Source organism: Onychostoma macrolepis, chromosome 12 (assembly GCF_012432095.1).
Source record: "Onychostoma macrolepis isolate SWU-2019 chromosome 12, ASM1243209v1, whole genome shotgun sequence".
Lineage (NCBI taxonomy): Eukaryota > Metazoa > Chordata > Actinopteri > Cypriniformes > Cyprinidae > Onychostoma > Onychostoma macrolepis.
Window position 1 is genome coordinate 9,692,725 of NC_081166.1, and position 21,280 is coordinate 9,714,004.

Below are 21,280 nucleotides of genomic sequence, written 5' to 3' on the forward strand. Positions count from 1 at the left end.
AAAATGTTTATTGCAGCTATTTCTGCAAATTACAACAACAACAAAAAAAAGTTTATTTATTGAATTTATTTTTGGAAAACAAATATTAAATAAAATGGCAAATTATATTATTCTGACATCCTAAAAATATTCTAATAATAAAAATGTTTACTGCAGCTATTATTTCAATTACAAATATATTTATTTTCTAAACAAATATACATTTTTTTATTTAATTTATTTGTAGAAAAAACATGCTCAATAAAACCTATATTTTTCTTATATATTGCAAATATATATAGGAAACATGTTAATTATTGAAAATATCTTTTTTTTGGAATAAAATGCTATAATCTATATACAGTATGTTTTTCCTATATATTGCTATAAATGTTGAAAATAAAAATCTACTGGCAAGCCATGCAAAGCAAATGCCCTCTGTATGTAAATGTGAAATGGATTTCTTGGTTGCTTTGATCTCTCATATGTGTAAGACAGTAGACATCACAGCAGATACCCAAACAGTGCAAAAACAGCATGAAACAGAAATGTAAAGAATAAATACACTACACAACAGACAAGATTAGAATGTGTGCCTTTAAAAAAATTATATTAGTCTGTGTGTACAACTCTGTGTAGACTATGAAATTGTGTGCAGGATTACAGAAACGGCTTTAACATTGACTATGAATATAAAATATGCTAAACTATTCAAGTGCAAAGTTCAGGTGTGTAGTGGAGAAATGCAATGTAACTAGCTATTACCAATAAAGCTCAGTATGTAAACTGCCAATAAGAAACTTTTCTTCAGTCTATCCTACGATGTACAGAACAGTAGCGATACATTTACAGTTCTACATTCCATTTTATATTTTAAAAACCATCTACAAATAAAATAACATGTTAACATGTCATATACAGTATATATGCACTCTAAATATATTGGTTAGCGTATGCCTACCATTCACTATTTTCCAATGGAAAAAAATAAATAAAAATCAAGCTCATATGTACTCCTACAACAACAACAAAAAAACTCCTAAAAGGCTTCATTTTGTTTCCAGGCTGTTCACAGGCTAAGGGTAACACTGTGTTCTCGCTTTAGTTGTCAGCTATGCTACACTGCTTGAGCAAACCGTCACAAGCAAGTCGAATGTGACACGCTGTTCTCTGTCTCACTGTCTGTATCTCTTTCTCTCTCACTCTCTGGCCGGTCATCCGAAGAGGAGGCAAACCTCACACTTTCTTCGCATCCAGCACTCAACAACACACAAAACAAAACAAAAAAAATACACTGCAACACACAGTAAAGGCTAACGCGTGTCACTGCACACCCAAATGATAAAACAAAGAATGCACAGTCACACAAAAGGAATTATATAATAAAACACAACCTATCATTATTTTAAATTCCTTTCTATATTTAGCTGTTAAATCTACACAAATGCATGACAAAGAATCCTTAAAAAGACAAAAAAGAATCTAAAGTATTCAAAGTAAACAAAAGCACCATTTCATAAACACACTGTCCATCTGATTTAAAATGAAGATCTGGATGACACTCTTTAAGATGATGTCTTTTCATTTTTGACTCCCTGCCTTCTCGTATAAAAGCAAGAATCTGAGGTACACCGTGACAGATAAGTGCCCCGTTTTAGGAATAAATAAAGAGCGAGGTGTACTTTTGAATAACGCATGTGTGAAAACGCAGTTCTGGATGCGTTAAGTGCCACTTAAATTCACGAAGCGCCGAGATTGCCGGAGGATATTTGTTTCATCAAAATGAAACCAATCATTCAGCGCGAATCTAAACAACCAATCTGATGTCAAGCGCACAGAATAAAGAGTTTTAGCAAAGGTTAAAAAGCACCGGCTGAAAATACACCTGTTTTTATTCATATATAACAATTAAAGAGTTTGTATGCTGTTTGCATGTAGGCGAAGGTGTGTGCCGGTGTGGAAGTGAAAGTAAGAGACTCGTGTACTCACAGTTTGAGCTGTCAGGTCACTCAGGTCTGGTGCTGTATCACAGGCTCATCTTTTCACTGTTTATCCCACCACAGGACAGACAGAAAGAGAGAGTGAGAGAGAGAGAGAGAGAGAGAGATGATGGGGGGGTATTTCCTTTTCTCCAGCTCTGTTATCACAAGTGCAACTGAAAAGAGAGGGAGGGGAAAACGAGAGAGAGAGAGAGAGAGAAAGTAGGATGGTTTTCGATGCGATCTGGTTGGCGGTCCTGCTACAAAGCGAGCGTCAGATTCAGTAGTGCTGCTTCTTTGGCGTGCTGCGCGTGTCTTCACACATAGCCGAGAGCCTGGTGCGGTCAACCACACGCGTCTGTGGTGTGTGTATGTGTGTTTACGTTCACACAAGCGGTGGGGGTGTGTGTGTGTGTGTTGGGGAGGGTGCTTGGGCTTTCACTCACTGGCTGCGCCTTACACTGTAAGAACACATCAGAGATGGAGAGAGAGAGAGAGAGATGAGGGTGGGAGGGACGGATGGGGAGGAAGAAGGAGGAGGAGAGACAGAACGCGGAGGTGGAGAGGATGCACTGACAGTTTCACGCGAGCCCTTCTTGGAAGGCTCCGACCGCTAACGCAGGCTGACAGGTACTGAACGATAGAGACGAGAGGCAGCTATAGCCCTCTATTCCTTTCCGCCATCGTTCTCTCAATCTCTAATCCGCACTAAATTTATACCATTTCTCCGACACAATACATACAGACTCATGCACATTCAGCAATCACATATTTTGCCTGCTTGCAGTTAAACTTGATGATTACCAAATACACTTGATGTTTGATTTACACCATGCAATTTCCACATTTGAATTGGCCTGGAAATCTAGGGTTAAAAATGATATAAAACCCAAATATGGTTCATAAAAGAGTTTCAGCATTCTATTCTGGGAGACGTCTTTAACTGATTAAGGATATAAAGTGTGGAAACTCAATGGCAGCCCTGTGGGCCCCTGAGCGCTCAATGCTGTCAGGGTAGACTACACTCCACTGATTTCAATTAAAAGCTAAATTAGCCATTTGAACTCTGATCTTAGCACTGTGATGTAATTCATGACTTGCTATCAGAGAACGCGTCCCATCAATTACACCTGGTACTACTTCACCTCGTCATTAATGCTTCAGCGTCAACGTCATCAGTAAAATCAATGCAGCTGTTGTTGCTGTGGTAATTGTTGCCGGCCTCGTTGCTGGCCATCATATCACCAACACACCACAGTATGTCGCATAATTAAACATACTTATAAATTTTCATGTTGCCACTAGTTATAGACTGATATATACAAAATTATAATAATATAATATAATATAATATACTGTAATGTAAAGCAAAGCACACTACTGTTTGGAAGTTTGGTGTCTGTAAAAATAAAAATAAAAATTTAATTAAATTAAATACATACATATATATATATATATATATATATATATATATATATATATATATATATAAATAAATAAATATATATATATACACACATATATATACATATATATATATATATATATATATATATATATATATATATATATATATATATAAATATATATATATATACACACATATATATATATATATATATATATATATATATATATATATATATATATATATATATATAAAAGATATATATATAATTGGTGAAAAAGACTTTAAAAATGTATGTATGTATGTATGTATGTATATATGTATACACACACACACACACACACACATATACACACATATATTACACATATATTAACACTCGCCAAGCGCCAAATGCGAGTAGAAATCTGTGTTGGCGAGTATATGTAACAGTATCAGTCGCCAGTTGGCGGGTAAAACATTTTCTGAAATATAACAATGCAATGTAGTGGGAACAACAACCAGTTTTAAAATGGATTCGCTGTTTCTGACGTAAGCGAATAAAATAATATTTTCTGAAGACAAGATCCTCGTGATTAGCTGTTCTGTCATAAGCGACAACAGCGAATCAAATAATAGGATACAAACAGGCTGATAAGGTCAAAGCAGTGTGATGGCCAGCTTGTCCCTAGACACGGCTCAAATAACTTTTACCTGAGAAGATATTGCTCATTTCGGAAGATTAACTTTTCCCTTCTTTATTCTTCATAACCCGAGAATGTGGCGACACATACCTGGGTTTACGGTGCAGTGAAGTTTGAAAGGTTGCTCGTTCGGCTGAACACATACACCGAGCCGTTTTATACAGCGCACCAGTAGAGCTTCAGCGGACAAAAACACACACAATGTGTCAAAATATGTCAAAATATTACCTCGTAAACGTAGTCTTAAATGAGTTATAAAGTCTTAAATGACCGTAAAGAGTTTGGAGAAGATATGTGTTAGATCCACGTCATGTGCATCAGGTTTTAAAGAGACAGCGCTGCTTTTAAAGTGAAACCTGCTGAAGTCTGTCATTGATGTAACTCAAAGAACAAAAGAGAAATCACTGGACTGCTCTAGTCGCTGATTAATAAAGATTAATCTGTATAGTTTATGCATACAATTTATAGTTTATTTGAAGATTGTTTTAAAAGCACTTAATAGTTCAGAGCCTATTAAATGTTAAAAATAATGGCTTTCAATTATACTGTAATGTTGAATGGCAATAATTAATAGGGAAAATTGAGGGAAAATGCATTTAATAGAGACACCAGTAGCAGTATTGGTATCATAATAGGCCACTTAGCAAAAAGATGCCATTGAAAACATATTTAAAATATACTATCTTTATGTTGTTTCTACATTAATTTGGAGGTTCAATGTGAAATTATGACAAGATAAATATGTGATTAATCATGATTAATTACAAAAAAAAAATGACAGAATGTATTGAAAGTATTGTGTATTAAAGAATGACAAAGTATTCATGTTAACCTTTTATAAATTTTAGATTTCAATTTAATTTCTAATTTTATACGTCCCCCCCAGAAAGAGATCGGGACAGCCCCCTTCAAATTTTCAGTTCGATAATCCAGCCCTCAAATGAAGCTAAGTAAATAGCCCTGCTCTAATCTGTTAACATGGGTGTGGAAAAAATATGCACCACATACGCACTGCAAACTGAGTAGCATATGTGTAAATCATGCGTAACACGATATCCTGGTCTGTTTGCCGAAAACATGTAAAGGACAAGAATCTCAACGTTTTTTAGGCACAAAAAAAAAAAAAAAAAGATAAATCTGTTTGTTGTTTTTTTCTTGTATGTAAAGTAAAGGACGAATTAAAAACATTGTGAACATGTTTAATCATTGTAGTAGTAATGACTGCCTGTTTTTGCAAAAAGAGTTTCATGGCCGGTAAAAAAATATTTTGGCCGGTAAATTTTATCATGTTTTATCGGCCATTGGCAGGTGTGACAAAAAGTTAGTTTTAGGCCCTGCACATACACACACATATACATATACACACACACACACACACACACATTTTTTAAGTCTCTTTCACAGAGGCTGCATTCATTTAAAATATGGTAAAACAGTAATATTGTGAAACATTATTAACATTTTAAATAATTATTTTCTGTTTTAAAATATTGTATGTAAATAATGTAATTTATTTCTGTGTTGGCAAAGATTAATTTTCAGCAGGCAATACTCCAATATTCAGTGTCATATAATCCTTCAAAAATCATTTTAATATGCCGATTTGATGCACAAGAAACATTTCTTCTTCTTCTTCTTATATTAATGTGGAAAACAGCTGTGCTGCTCAATATTTTTTGCAGAAACCTTGATACATTTTATTTTTTCAGGACTGTTTACTTTTTATTGTACTTACTTTTTTAATTTACTTATTACTTTTTAATGCATTTAAAATAAATCCTACGGAACCCTAACTTACAATAGATAATAATATATCCACTTTAAAATATTTAGAAATATCTAGGGCTGGGCGATACGAGCAAAAATTCATATCTCGGTATTTTTTGGCTGATGTGCGGTATATGGTATATATCTCGGTATTTTGTATTTGGATTAAACAAATAAAGTGAATGTAAGCATGAAGGCATATATTATGTGCAAAAAGGGTTAAAATCACATTATATTCTAACATTGTAACATTGCAATCTAAAAACAAAAATAATGCTTTTAAAGCAGAAGTTAAATTTACTAAACTAAAATTTTAAATAATAAAAAAGCACAGACTAATTGAGTAAAAAGGCTATTTTGATTACCCCATTACACTTTACAGTTAGTGCTATCATACAAATACACTTACTTGTCGGTTTAAAATTCTACATATGTCACATTTATTTTCCAACTACAAATATTTCAGCAAAATGTATATTTTAGTCAGAGTTATTGCGTTTGGCGCGCATGCGCTCGTTCTGAATGGTCTGTGAAGTTTAGCGGAGAATCGCAAAGCAAAAGCTCACGCACTTCTGACTGCAAAATGGAAATATTTCCATGGTTTTCTAACATTTACAGATGGAGAATATACCTGAGAAATGTAAGTTATGCGATAAGGAAAACAGCACATCTCTGTCAGCGGCACACGCAGCCTTTCTGTCAGAGCCACTTTAAACAAGAAACTATAAACTATAGGCTACTATATCTTACGATTTTTTTAAAGCCCTTCATATAAAGCCTGATACATGTAGAACAAATTGTATTATGCACTTTCTCCGCAGCAGTTCAGTCTGTGTCCTCCCTAGATATTTTTTCAGATGCGCTCGTATCAAACTACTTATATCGATATTAACGGTATTGCTTCATACCGTATTGCTTACAAAGAATATATCGATATATCGTACAAACTCGATATACCGCCCAGCCCTAGAAATATCTATATCAATTTATTAAAAAAAACAGCCCTTGCATGACATGTCATTAACAAGTCATTAACAAAAATTAATTTAATTTTATTTGAACAAATTTGTTTTATTAAGCTCTTGTTGAGCAGCTCACACAGATTTTCAGAAAGAAGTTAGAGGTTTTATATAAACAAAATATGTTTTTAAAAGTACAACAACAGTTTTACTATCTAGCATGCATTTCCATAAAAAATAAACAGCAGCAGATGAAAGAAAACATCTGAACGGACCTTACATTATTCTTTTTTTTTTTAGTAAAAAACAGGAAAACACAGAAGCAGTCAGGCCTCAGACATACACACAATAAAGCCCCAGTGTCTTCACTCATCCACAGTGTGGATTCCCAGCAGTCACTAATCATATCCTGTTAACGCTGTGGGCCTGAAATGGATCCCAAAGCAGCGGCCTGCTCAACGTGCCACTAAACTGGGATTTCCCCACTCACGGCTGCCCTTCTCTCAGCCCCATCACCGGCACTCAGCACCTCCATTAACAGGTTCACGCAGGTGCCCTCAGCTTCCACCGCACAGCTACACAAAGAATAACAATAGCCGACATTATAGAGAGAATAATGGCATTAATAGCAGACTGCAGCCTCTCTCTTTGCTAATTGGCTTGTCTGCTAGCAGCCTCCACTCCAAGGGTCATGGGATTTTGTGGGTGGCATCTGTAAATAGCTAATCAGCTCCCCAGGCGCTCGCTACACTTCAGAAAGTATTTCTTTTGAATTCGTAATAATAACGGGAGGAGGACTGTCGGGGAGGGGGCTGGGGGGACCGTGTGTGTGGGGGTTGTTGGATAACGACGTATGGCTAAGATAACTGCCAGAGACAACAGAGGCGAAAAATAAATAATGAAGCGCCGATTGTTATTCCTGCGCAGCCAACAGAAGCTGTTTGAAGTGCAGACTCGCCTTTATCTTGTCACACTGGAAGAAGAAGAAGAAAAAAAAAACATTGCCAGCCCAGACGCAATAAAGATGTCTTTGACGCTTTTGGAGAATGACTAACAAGATTTGAGGTGTGAGGGGGGTGAAGTGGGGTAAACTAACATGGCTGCTGAAAACGTAAAGGAATGCAGTGATGAGCTATGCAGAAGTGATTCGTAAGACACTCACGGTTCCTGATCATGTCAAGCTGCCGATACTAGGGGAAGGGACAGGTCGCTGTCAGCTGAGCGGAAAAATCAGAAAGAGATATAATATAATGTAATGACTGTGTATACTGGCTCTTAGTAAGGGTTCAAAGTCAACAGCATTTGACATATGGTGTAAGACAATGTTGATAACCACCGGAGTTATTATAGTAAACTAAAACCATGAAAAATAATAATAATATTGTTTGTTACTTGATATAAATGAAACGTTAACTATAAAAAAATAAACTTAACTTTATTTCAGCTAGTTTCCAAGGCAACAATTCTCCTTTTCATTTAACTTGATATACTAAAATAACAAACTGAAATAAAAATTAATAACTATATAGACATATTAAAAAAACAATGTAAAAATTGATCCCAAAACATCAATTAAAATGAAAACAGTATTTTTCAATATGTTATATTTATCAATATAAAAAAATAAAATTAATTAATTAAAAAAAAAAGTCAAAATATTACAAAAATTCCTAGAAAAATGACATGGATTACCACAAAATGTAATTTTGTTCCTACTTTTCCTGAATAAGAAAATACAAAAATCTGAGATAGAGTGAGGAACTTATGAAATAGTGAATGGCGCCAATTTGTAAACATTAAAATCCACATAATTTGAAGTATATAAGCCACAATGTGCTAACATGATTTTAGTGTGGAAAAAAACAAAAACCTTTTTAATTTTAATAAAAAAATCTAAAGTTTAATTCAATTTTACAATTTTGTTGTAATGACAATGCAACGCTATCAACTATATAAATAAAATGAACAATTTAATAATGATAATTTAAAAGTGATTTTATTATTAAATAATTTATTATTTTTATATTATTTATTATATAATACTTATTAATAATATCATATATTATTTATTACATAAGATTCACATTTCTGTATTTAAATGTTCCAAAAACTGGCCCCAAATACTGTTAATTGAGCTTAATTTGTATTAAACCCACATTATTTCTTTAACAGAATCATGACTATCTTTCTGGATTGTAAATACTGTTGAATATGCCCAAAAATCCTCCTAAAAAATTCACAATCCAGTTATCATGAGGTTAGACCAATTTTTAGACTCCTAGGGCTGCTGTCTTTCTCTGTTCCATCCTCACTTTTGACAAGGGTGTGTGTGTGTGTGTGTGTGTGTGTGTGTGAGAGAGAGAGAGAGAGAGAGAGAGTGTGTTTGTTTGACTCACAACCAGTCACCTCCTCAAACTGATCGCTCTACGGCTCTATGCTTCCCTGAACACCACCACATTATACTGCTACAACGCTCTCACAATCACTGCAATTAAGCCTGGGCGAATCACACCATGCCACTGCAGCTCAGAGCTCCAGCACACAGACAGTTCAGTGGCCAATGACATTATACATGACTGAGAGTGGTTAAAACATAGTACAAAACATTATCACTTCTCTGTAAAAGTCTTGTGATGTTTTGATGTTAGCTTGAAGTGATATACTGATTCTGCTCAATTCCAAATCATCTTGCCATTACAAAACAACTGGAAATGAAAGAAATAAAGATATAAGACCATGGGCCTCATTCACTAAACACGCATACACACCTTCTACATTTTACATTTCTATTCATGAATTTGAATTGAGGTAGTTAAATTATTCTAAATCTGCTAAAAAAAAAAAAGTTTTAATTAAAATGTTTTAATTAAAATGTTTATATTAAATAATTAATCTGAAACCACAACACATAATTGCAGTGGCCTTAGAAATTGAATTTATCCAGAATTTAAATAAATAAATACATACACACACACACACACACACACAAACACACACACAAATTGTTTTAATATGTAATAGCAACAATAATAAATTATCATCATTTATTTTATTTTTTAATGAATTTGTGTGTGTGTGTGTGTGTGTGTGTGTGTGTATGTGTGTATGTATGCATGTACAGTGGTGTGAAAAAGTGTTGGCCCCCTTCCTGATTTTTAATTTTTTGCATATTTGTCACACTTATAAGATTCAGATCATCAAACAAATTGTAATATTACACAAAGATAATGCAAGTAAATACAAAATGCAGTTTTTAAATGATGATTTCATTTATTAAGGGAAAAAAGCTGTCCAAACCTACCTGGCCCTACGTGAAAAATGTATTGCCCCCTCCTATTAAATCATGAAAGAACTGTGATTAACCACATTATTTTAGAAAGCTGAGTTAAATTTCACTAGCCAAACCCAGGCCTGATTACTGCCAGACCTGTTGAATCAAGAAATCACTTAAATAGAACCTGTCTGACAAAGTGAAGCATGTTTAAAGAGCAACACATCATTCCACGATCTTAAGAAATTCATAAACAGATGAGAAACAAAATAGTTTACATGTATCAGTCTGGAAAGGGTTATAAAGCCATTTCTAAGGCTTTAGGACTCCAGCAAACCATGGTCAGAGCCATTATCCACAAATGGAGAAAACTTGGAACAATGGTGAACCTTCCCAGGAGTGGCCAGACTACCAAAATTACTCCAAGAGCACAAAGACGACTCATCCAGGAGGTCATAAAAGAACCCAGAACAACATCTAAACAACTGCAGGCCTCACTTGCCTCAATTAAGGTCAGTGTTCATGATTCAACAATAAGAAAGAGACTGGACAACAACAGCATCCATGGGAGAGTTCCAAGGCAAAAGCCACTGCTGACCAAAAAGAACACAAAGGCTCGTCTCAGATTTGCCAAAAAATATATTGATTATCCCCAAGACTTTTGGGCAAATATTCTGAGAACTGATGCGACAAAAGTTGAACTTTTTGGAAGGTGTGTGTCCCGTTACATCTGGTGTAAAACCAACACAGCATTTCATATAAAGAACATCATACCAACAGTCAAACATGGTGGTGATAGTGTGATGGTCTGAGGCTGCTTTACAGCTTCAGAACCTGGATGACTTGCCATAATTGATGGAACCATGAATTCTGCACTCTATCAGAAAATCCTGAAGGAGAATGTCCGGCCATCAGTTTGTGACCTCAAGCTCAAGTGCACTTGGGTTCTGCAGCAGGACAATGATCCAAAACACACCAGCAAGTCCACCTCTGAATGGCTGAAGAAAAACAAAATGAAGACTTTGGAGTGGCCTAGTCAAAGTCCTGACCTGAATCCTGAGATTGAGATGCTGTGGCATGACCTTAAAAAGGCGGTTTATGCTTGAAAACCCTCCAATGTGGCTGAATTACAACAATTCTGCAAAGAAGAGTGGGCCAAAATTCCTCCACAGCGATGTGAAAGACTCATTGCAAGTTATCGCAAACGCTTGATTGCAGTTGTTGCTGCAAAGTGTGGCACAACCAGTTATTAGGTTTAGGGGGCAAGCACTTTTTCACACAGGGCCATGTGGGTTTGGATTTTGTTTTCCCTTCATAATAAAAAACTTCATTTAAAAACTGCATGTTGTGTTTACTTGTGTTATCTTTGATTAATATTTTAATTTGTTTGATGATCTGAAACACTAAAGTGTGACAAACATGCAAAAAAATAAAAAATCAGGAAGGGGGCCAACACTTTTTCACACCACTCTACGTATATACACGCATACATACATACATACATACATACAAATTGTAAAATTGTATTAATATAATAGCAATAATAAGAAATTTTTATTTGTTTTGAACTGTTTTTGGTAGACTTTACTTTACTTGAAGATCTTGCTGTGAAACCAGTGGAAAATTTCCATGAAGTTCTTCCTGTGCACTTTGGCATAATTATTATTTACTGACGCCTAATATAAGTATAGAGCTACAAATTTATTATGCAGTTTCATTTTTGTAAATGTAAATGATTCAGTTCATGAAATCTTTGCCTGCACGCTTATCTGAGCCACTGGAGACACTGAAATTCAAGAGGAGACATGTGATTTGCGAGCTGCAGAAGATTTCTCCATTTGCTTTTAACTGAATCTCATTGTTAGGATAAACAACTGCCATGTTTGGAGTTACCACAAGAATCACATTAGCACTTCAAAAACATGTCAAGTAACTAATCTCTGAACATTTTCAACATTCTGATTCTCAAATATGTTTCTCTTACAGGCAATCTGTAATATTAATGGCAGAAAACAGAGCTAAAACATCCTTTATCCTTTGAGGCTAACAGAAAAACAGCAATAGAAAATCATTTAGAGGCAGGGGTTGGGAAAAAACACTGTTTCCTCGGCACACACATTTGTTACAGAAGTGTTGCTGCTGCGCTTCCACAAACTAAATCTCAGTTACACCAATTACACAGCGCACCACAAAAGACACTCCGTGACCCCATTGAAATTTGAGCAATCTCTATTGTAAATGCCCTCTGTGCAATGTGCATTTTCCCTGTTCTGCTTAATAATCTTTAACTGGCTTCGCACTAAATCAGCAGAGGTGTGTGTTTGCGCGTGTGCCACTGCATGACTGTGTTTGCGTCTTGTCCCGTGACCCAGAGGCAGTGTGCAGCGAGAGGTCCTCTCGCCCTGATGCAGAGAGAGATGCTCCAGCGTGGAGGCCCTGATAATATCAGGATAACAAGAGCTAATTAAATTTGGTGCGATCGCTGGAGAGTGAATTATTTATTGAGAGAGCCCGAAATGCTATTTAACTCACAGCGGCTCGGATTTACTTCTCGCTTCGAGTCCGGCCCGTCTCTGAGCTTTTCTACAAAAGGTGCATGGTGATCTGCACAAAATAAACCATTAATAAAGCATGGAAACTCTTCTCCGGCTGTTAATTATCTTCCCGAAAGCGCTTTTGGGAGGAGAATGGTTTCTGGCATAAAAACATGTTTTAATATCACTGTCCCCATTTGTCAGGTCACCACATAGTCATGTGTCTAATTAATGTAGATAATTTCAGATAAACAAGTTGTAATTAATCAGTGACACTAGGTTGCGAGCATGTAAATTAATATAATTTTTTCCACATCAAATCAAATTAAAGCATCAGCTCTGTGCTACACGGATACTTCAGAACCATTATTTACCTGTAATATTTATGTCAGGCAATATGGGGACATTTCACCTCACATTGGTATGAGCAGGTAATGTTCTCGCCCCAAAGATTAAGACCATCAATCCGTCAAGGACAATGAAAGCCTTTATTACTTCCTTAATTGTATTCAAAGGATAATTTCATCGATGACCTGTGCAGCTTATTGATGAAGCAGGGTAATCTAAATCCCTATAAGCACACTGCAGGTGCATTGATGAAAAAGTTGGCCTTGGTGGGGGCGCAGGAAAACTCCCCTCTCCCCGCATTATCACAGTACGCAGCTCTAATGAATACAAAGTGAACAGCACATCAGCTAGGATAAGAGCTCTTCTGTCCAGATTAATGAAATCTATTTTACACAAAGGGTCATTAGGATTTAAAAAAAAAAAAAGAAAAAAAAAAGAGGAGTGGAGAGCTCTTATTGGAGTTGGTGTGAGATGAAGATGTTTCGGTGTTAAGAAAATGTGTCAAAATGTTGCTCTTTTTTGTGTTGTCACAGATTTAAAATTGAAATTGCACAAGCAGGAAATTGTGTTTATTTGTAAGTTCATGCCATATCAGTATTAAAGGCTACATTCATGGCAAACTTAAAAATAATAAGATTTAAAACAGTCTTAATAATTAAATGAATTGTATTAAATAATTTAACTTAATTATAGTTTTACAAAAAAAGAAAAATAATAATTATATAAAATCTCTTTTATATTATTTCATTTTTTTAAAAACTGTCCAATAATGCAATTTCTGTGTTAAAACATTTCCTAGTATCATGTAAGGCAGGGCAAGAAATGTTTTACAGTAAAGTAAAACTTACAAAAAAAAAAAAAATTCACAAAGACACCTGGTTTTCCCAGGTAGCACACGGGAAATATCATTCGAACGCTATAGCATTGGTGCAACTTGTGGCATTGGTGCAGGCCTTACCCATCCATTGTGCTGTTAAATAATCACTATATTCATAGTCTTAGTCCAAATCCAACAAAGCATTTCTAAGACATTCAACCTTCAGCCTGCAATTTATTTACAGTATAACTGCTGTTTTCCTGAAATACTTTTTGCTAGATGAATGTAGCCTAGACAGGGCTTGGGGGTGGAATCTGCTATCTTAATTTGACATGGAAGGATGTTTTCTTTTTATTTCTGAGAATTACTCCGTGTTCAAGCCATTTAGATGACAAGCAGTGTATTTTACAATTTTAAAGTCTGCATAGATTCACTAGAATCACAATAATAAGTGCATAAGATGCACTGATACTAATTCATTAATGTCATCAAGGTATTTTAATTAATTAAGACTCTCAGACTTCAGAAGTCACAGAACACAAGTCAAGAGGAAGAAATCAAGTCACACCATTAGTACATAATAATTGTCCAATTAACTAAAATCCCTCAATATGAATGTATAACCAAACAATTCTGAGATGACATTACAGCCCTAATGAAGTCATTTTACAAAATGTGTGCCAGTCGAAAGCGCTTCATACACGTGTAAAAAAAAAAAAAGACTTTAATGTCTGATAATATGGACATCTTTAACAAATATTTTGCCATAATTATAGTCGAACATGACTTCATTTATTAAATCAACATTTATCAATCATTATTAAAAAATACTGTTTCATAAAACGATCTGAATGAATTCTAACAATACAATACTATACAATTCAGTCCAGTGTTGAATCACTGTTCAAAATAAATTTCTCAACAGCCATCAACATATGTGGAACAATCAGAAGTGACGGGAAATGACTTTTAAAATCAAATGAAGATGAAAATGAAGAAATATTTTCTGGGGGAACTTGCGAAAAATAGTCTCTATTCTTGATTGATTTTATTTATCTTTTCCAAATACACTCTTAAAAGAAAAATACATAGCTAAAAAAATTACTCTTTATTAAACTTAGAAATTGTTCTAGAAATTGTTGGAGGTTTATAAATCTGTTGATTGCACTACTGACGTACATCCTGATGAACAAAATGTTGTGTAACAGGTAAAGGTGGTCAGGTACAATTTAAATTCTGGAAAAAACAACTTATTCACAGCATACAGATTCCGAAAAGGCATTTATTTATGGCAAACATACAAATTTTAATACTAAAGGCATTTCCCCTTTGCCTCTCCACCACATCTAAACCACTCCGAAGATGTTTGAGATGACTAAGTTTAGCAAGGTTGGGGAGTTAATGCAGAACTGAACCTTCATGAAGAAAGTCTGTGGGCAATCAGTAGACGGAACATTTGATGTGAAAGGCATTAAGATTCAGTGCAATTTGCATAATGCCTTTAGGTCCACCATAGACATTAATTACATTGATAATGCATTCATTTTTCACTTTGCATACCACTCCAGTCGTTAAGCACTTCCCTGTCTTACTCAAAGGTCAGTTTTAATCACCGACTATGCTAAAACAGATGTTTTATTACAGCCCCTCATTATGCTTTGTTCAAATTAGGGTATATGATCACTGAGAACTCATTCGGCTCTGCCCGGCCCATCTCATAACCTTGACTGAAGGATGTTCTCACCTGTCAACCGGGAATGTCTCAGTTTTTTTTTTTAGTATGTACTAGAATAGTAGCACGTAGGAGTGTTTAGCGTAAAACTCTGCAGTAAGCATGCTTTGGTTTATCAAATGATTCATTTGCTCACACACGCATTGTGTAATAACTGAGCCGCTTTCACAAACAAGTGTGCAATTGCAAAAATTTTAATCGAATTAAACTGAAAGAAATTAAAAGTCCACTACAGTCTCTTAGCTTAATGAAAAGAACAACAGGTGTGCTAAATATTATATGACTTTTGCAGATTTAGCGATGCTCCAAAGCAGTTCGGTTTCTCACGTCGGAAGGAATCGTTGCGGTACACAACAGGGTTACTGAGTGCGACAACTTCTGTCTAACTACATCAAAAGTACGAATGTGCTAAAAGTGCTTTCCTGTAATGTCTATTTCACATGAGGATGGTGTGACAAAGAGAGTCGGTCCAAAATTGCACCACCAGTCATTTTCATTAACAACCTCGTTTTAATTAAACATTGATTACCTGCTAATTAGTCTAATGATCGTCCCCAGATGAGGGAGACCAGGTACAGAAAGTGACAGAGGAGAAAAATGAAGGATCTGAAGCAAATGAAAATTGTATTTGAGATCCCTGAGGGCTCACTGTTTTGTGATTATTTTTGCTTTTATAAATGAGGCCTTCACCATGCATTTCTCTAATTTATGTTTGTCTGATGGCTCCCATATGACTGATGCATAGAAGATTGAGTATGTGCACATTTTCATCAAATTTGGGAAATTTCCTGCCACTGGAAAGCAATAAATAAATTCAAAAAAAGCCTGTGTCTGGCACACATGCAAATTAATCTCCATTGTGATAACAGAGAAATGTGGTAATAGGGGCAAAGCTACTTCGCAGCCCGTAATAGCTCTGCATCGAACATCCCGCAGCAGAAATCTTGAAACCAGACCTCTGGATTTATCAGGTACATCCTCCATCTCCTTGGCACAATCACGCTGCTTCATCACTCCAGGCAATGGTTTACATCATGGTGTGCACATGGCAATAACAGAGCGAAAGAAGGTGAAAACCCCAGCCGATCCTCATTTCTCATACTGTCTCGTTCACCTTTACCTATTTATCAGCAAACCGACAACAACGCTTTCAAAGTTGCGTAAATAGTGAGAGAAACTCTGTGGCGTGGGTCCCTATAAGCGCAGCCTAAACCGTGGCTTGCGTCTGCTGTCGTGCGCGATGTGGGATTCACTCATAAATAAAATAAATAAATAAGCCGGTGGATGAATAAATAAATGTTTTTGCGAAAGCCCCGTGATGAATAATGAATGTGTCATTCTTCGCTCCATTATTCTTGTTTGCTTTGATACAGGCTTTCTTGTTTCTCAGTCACAAGAATATTTCATCGCATCAAATACCCCTCCAGTGCTGACTGTCAGCATTAATGCACAAGTGTATGATTTAAATGTTTTATACTGCCTTTGTTCTCCACCATGGTTGATTCATTAGATAACCCACAACTGCCAGACCTTAACGACGCAGTTCAAATGAAAAGCATGAAAAAAAGAGAACTGCAGACCGACGAAACGGTGGCTTGATTACAGCAAACTGAGCTACTGATATTGACAGGGCTGATCTGGAAAGCGAAGGGGAAACAGTATAAAATCTTCACCGATTTTACACGGATTGTTTTGCTACAAAAAAAAAAAATGTCCTAATTTGCACACCCTCATGCGGTTTTGAATCTGTATGACTTGTTTTATTCTATGGAACGCAAAAAGGGACATTTTGCTTGGCATGCTGACCACTTTTGTACATGCAATGAACAGGGGCCTCAAGCTTTTAAGCTTTAAAACGAAAAAAGACTGAAATTTTAAATGTTATTCACTGAAAATCTTGACATCTGCCCCATTTCTGCTAAGCGCATTCATGAGTCCATAAGTAGTTCATTAGAGAAGTAAAGATATCTGATTCATGAATCAATGAATCAATTAAGACATAAGTTCATAAGGATTAACTCAAACATTAGACAAAGCCAGCTCTTAAGTTCAATCCACTGACTTGAAGATTCAGTCACAATAGTTAAAAACTCCCCTGAAGAGAAAGATTAGAAAAAGGACTTCTGATACAAATTATTTCATATGGATCTGGAATGTCATGGGGAAACAACATAAAATAGCCTGTTTTCATTAATATCATTAGGATAGTTCACCTAAAAATCTAAATTCTTTGCTCACCCTAACACTGTTTCAAATCTGTATGACTTATTTTTTTCTAGGTAACACAAAAAATAAGAGACATTTTGATTAGCATGCTGGTCACTTTCGTGCATGCAATTACCATGAAAGGGGCCTGAAGCTTCTTAGCTTTAAAATGGATGCAAATGCAAATGCCATAACATAGGCTTCCTATGAGAAAAAGACTGACTTTTAAATTGTTATTCATGAGTTCATAAGTAGTTGAGTTCATAAGTTCATAAGTAGTTCAATTCATCAGTAGCTGATTAGAGAAGCAGTCCGAACAAATCATTCCAGTAGTATCTTTTCAATGAATCACTTAAGGTAGTTCAGAATAATTCATTCACAAATTAGACAAAACTAATTCTCAAGTTCAGTCCACTAACTAAAAGATTCAGTCACAGTGGTTAAAAACTCTCCTGAAAGGAAGACCATCAACGAAAAAGGAAATCAATTTCTGACACAAAACTATCATATGGCTTCAGAATACTTTAAGGTATTAATATGTGTAACAATTAAGTGCATGAAGTATGGTTATTTTACCTAATTTTCCTTCACTGTTACTGTGTGAAAGAGTGAACCGTTTAGTCTGTAGGATATCAGAGCGAATCAGACAATTTAAGATTTGATCTAATTGGTGTTAGAACCACCAAAAGAGTCAAATTCCACAAAGAGGCCCAGGACAACACAACAGGATGTCATAAATCAGATCCCTAGTGCCAGCCCGTCTGAAGCAAGCCTAACATACAAGCCTCTTTCACAGAACATCGTACAACATTGACACAAAGAACACTTATTGATAATCCCAACTCAGAAAGGAGATTGTCAAATTTGGGCCAAGTAACCACGATTGATGGTCAAAGAGATGCACCGCATGAACATCACATGTAAATCCATGATTAAAATCATGAGCTTCCTCAGATTGGTTTTCCAACCCACCTACAGGACAAGAACCAGACTGAAATTCCTCATGAGACCTTTTAACCTCTTTGGTCTTCACAGAACATATTCTCACGTCCACAGAATGGCACAGAAACTGCCTTTTCCACATGCACCTAAAATCATCTTAAAAGGACTTGAGTAACTAATCATTTCTATGCATAACTCCATATTATGCATGTAACCCACACATTTGACTATCATGGTCTAATCACTCATTGTGTATGTCTTTTTAATAAATATTGAATAGCTTAAGGGTTTATATTCATGTTTGGTATGTATGAACGTGAAAAAATCATGCTTTAAACATTTCTATCAAACAATTCTTTGTCAAATGTTTCATATTCTGGTTATAGAAATCATGTCCAAAATTATACTCGGCAAAGAGTGGGAAAGTTCAGACCATGTGACTGACCAGATAACATGTTGATTTATGTATTGATAGTTTTCAGTCACGTGACCGGCTCGAATACTTGGAGGGCACAACATCCATAGAACTGCAGCACAAGCCTGTCAATTTTTCATCTGTTTCCCAGCCACAAATATTTAGATCACCTCTCAAAAGAATAAAACAAAGGTATTTCTGAACAAAATGCAAGTTTTGGCCATTTGCAATCCATATTAAGCACCCGCGGCAATATTTCAATCATAAACAGTGCGACAAAACATTGTAAAAACAATTAAAGTGCCTTAATATATTTAAAACAGTAATATTAAAAGATCAAATTCAGTAATCACTACATTAATGATGCATAGTTTACACAGGCAAGCAGATGAGGCCGGAATATGAACGCAGTCCGCTTAACGGTTCAGTGTTTTCCTTCTAATGGTTTTCTATGGGAAACCATTTAATGTGAAACTTTGCACATTGCGTTTATATTCCGGCTTCATCCTCTTGCCTGTACAAAATATACATCATCAATAAGGTGTACACTGAATCTCGCCTTTTAATATCTGCATTTTACTACATTATTACTTGATACAAACTGCGTAAAAATAGCTGGCGGTCAGTGGAGCAAAGTTTCGTTTTGCCCGTCAGATGGGCGTTCCTATAAGGGTGTAACGTCACTTGAAAACTATCAATTGGGAGGAGAAACAAAGCAACACCCGAGCTAAGATATTATCTAATTGGTCAAGACACCATTTTGGGATGTGTCCAAAAGCCCAGTTAAAAACTCAGGACACCATCAAACCATGCTTTTAGCTTTTTGAGTTTTACCTTTTTAGTCATTGCTTTTAGCCATGCTTTTTGCCACTGCTGTTTGCCCGTGAATTCTTCGAGCACTGTTCCAGCGTGCTCTGGCCTACATGCCAGCTGCTACTTAACCACGATGAGAAGAAAACCCATCTAGTCTCGTTGCATCCTTTTATTTTCATTTCTTTTATTTCCATTGAGAGTTTCGTTAAGTTAAATTTGCCGCAAAGTCCAGCTCCGACTGCACCCGCTTCAAACTTCAACCAGCAACTGACTCCGAAACCATTCGCCAGCCAATGCCCAACCATTGGCTTCCCAAGACATCACTTCAACGACTACTGAACTTCCAGCCAATCAGCAACTTGGGAAACCCCCTTTCTGCAAAGACTACAACAGAAGGAAATCCCTTAACACAAAGGCAACGCAAGTACAAACTCCAGATTTTGGCTGAACTGGGGCATTTAATATAAATTTTAGCCTCATTGAGAAACTCAATGCGAGGGTTAATTAAGTTATTGATGGTTGTTCAGGTCTATGCCATAGCACATATTGCTATAAACTTGGGATTTCACATTTTCATTCTCTTAAACTCATCCTTTCCTCACTTTCTGCAACTTGTGTGAATGTGTGAATGCGTGTGTTCATGTGTTAGATTAGTTTACATGCCTTAAGAGTTATCCAATAAAGTCTTATTTATATTGAAAAGAGAAGTATCTTGTGTTTTGTGCTTACAAGTTAATGTCTTAAACTGCGCTATTAAATAGTGTTTTCACTATATTTTGGATTTTAAAATCCAGTGCAGAGTTGATGTTATATGGCTCGTTCAGTGAATCGGCCGACTCCGTGATCAGCCATAAAACAGTGATTCTCTTCAAATTCCCTATAAAATCATAAATGATTCCCTTTGAGCTAAATTGACCTGTTTCCCTTACAAGTCCTATAGAAATTGCTGTACATAGAACAAAAACAACTGACAAAGTTCATTATTAAGAAGGGTCTCTCCAAACTGAACACTTCACATAATCACAGCATGTTTCTACTTGTGAAAATCAGTGGCTATCAATAACCATTAAACTGGATTTAAGAAAATGAATTTAGGTACAACATTCTAAGATTCTAAGTTGAACTACTGTGTCACCCACTGACCCATTAGCTGGCATAATGAGACACCAGCTGATATTAGCAAGGAGCTGCATGTCTGATGGTCGGATATATGCGACTCTTGGTTGATGGGAAAAGCTTTTCTCTTCTGAACTAATGCCTTGCCTGGATCAGAGGTGATTATGAGTTCAGTGGTGCGAACAGCAGTATCAAGATGGGCAATGGAAAGATCGATCTCCGTTTTTATGGAGTTAATTCAATATGGACTATTTAAAGCGACGGGGTGGAGGGAGAAATGAGATTGTATTTGCTGGGTATGGATTTTTGCCA

The 21,280-nt window shown here is 35.8% G+C and overlaps 1 protein-coding gene across 10 annotated transcripts in view; it reads right to left on the reverse strand.

The window, feature by feature from the left end:
• rbfox3a (RNA binding fox-1 homolog 3a) overlaps positions 1–21,280 on the reverse strand; it is a 450,519-nt gene that overhangs the window by 406,160 nt on the left and 23,079 nt on the right. For 7 of the 10 annotated variants that reach the window (XM_058792717.1, XM_058792716.1, XM_058792710.1 and 4 more), the window contains exon 1: positions 1,969–2,293. The exons of the other annotated variants lie outside the window; for them this stretch is intronic. The gene's annotated coding sequence lies outside the window, so the exon portion shown is untranslated. Of the gene's footprint in view, positions 1–1,968; positions 2,294–21,280 lie in introns of those variants that run through there. 10 annotated transcript variants of the gene reach the window in all.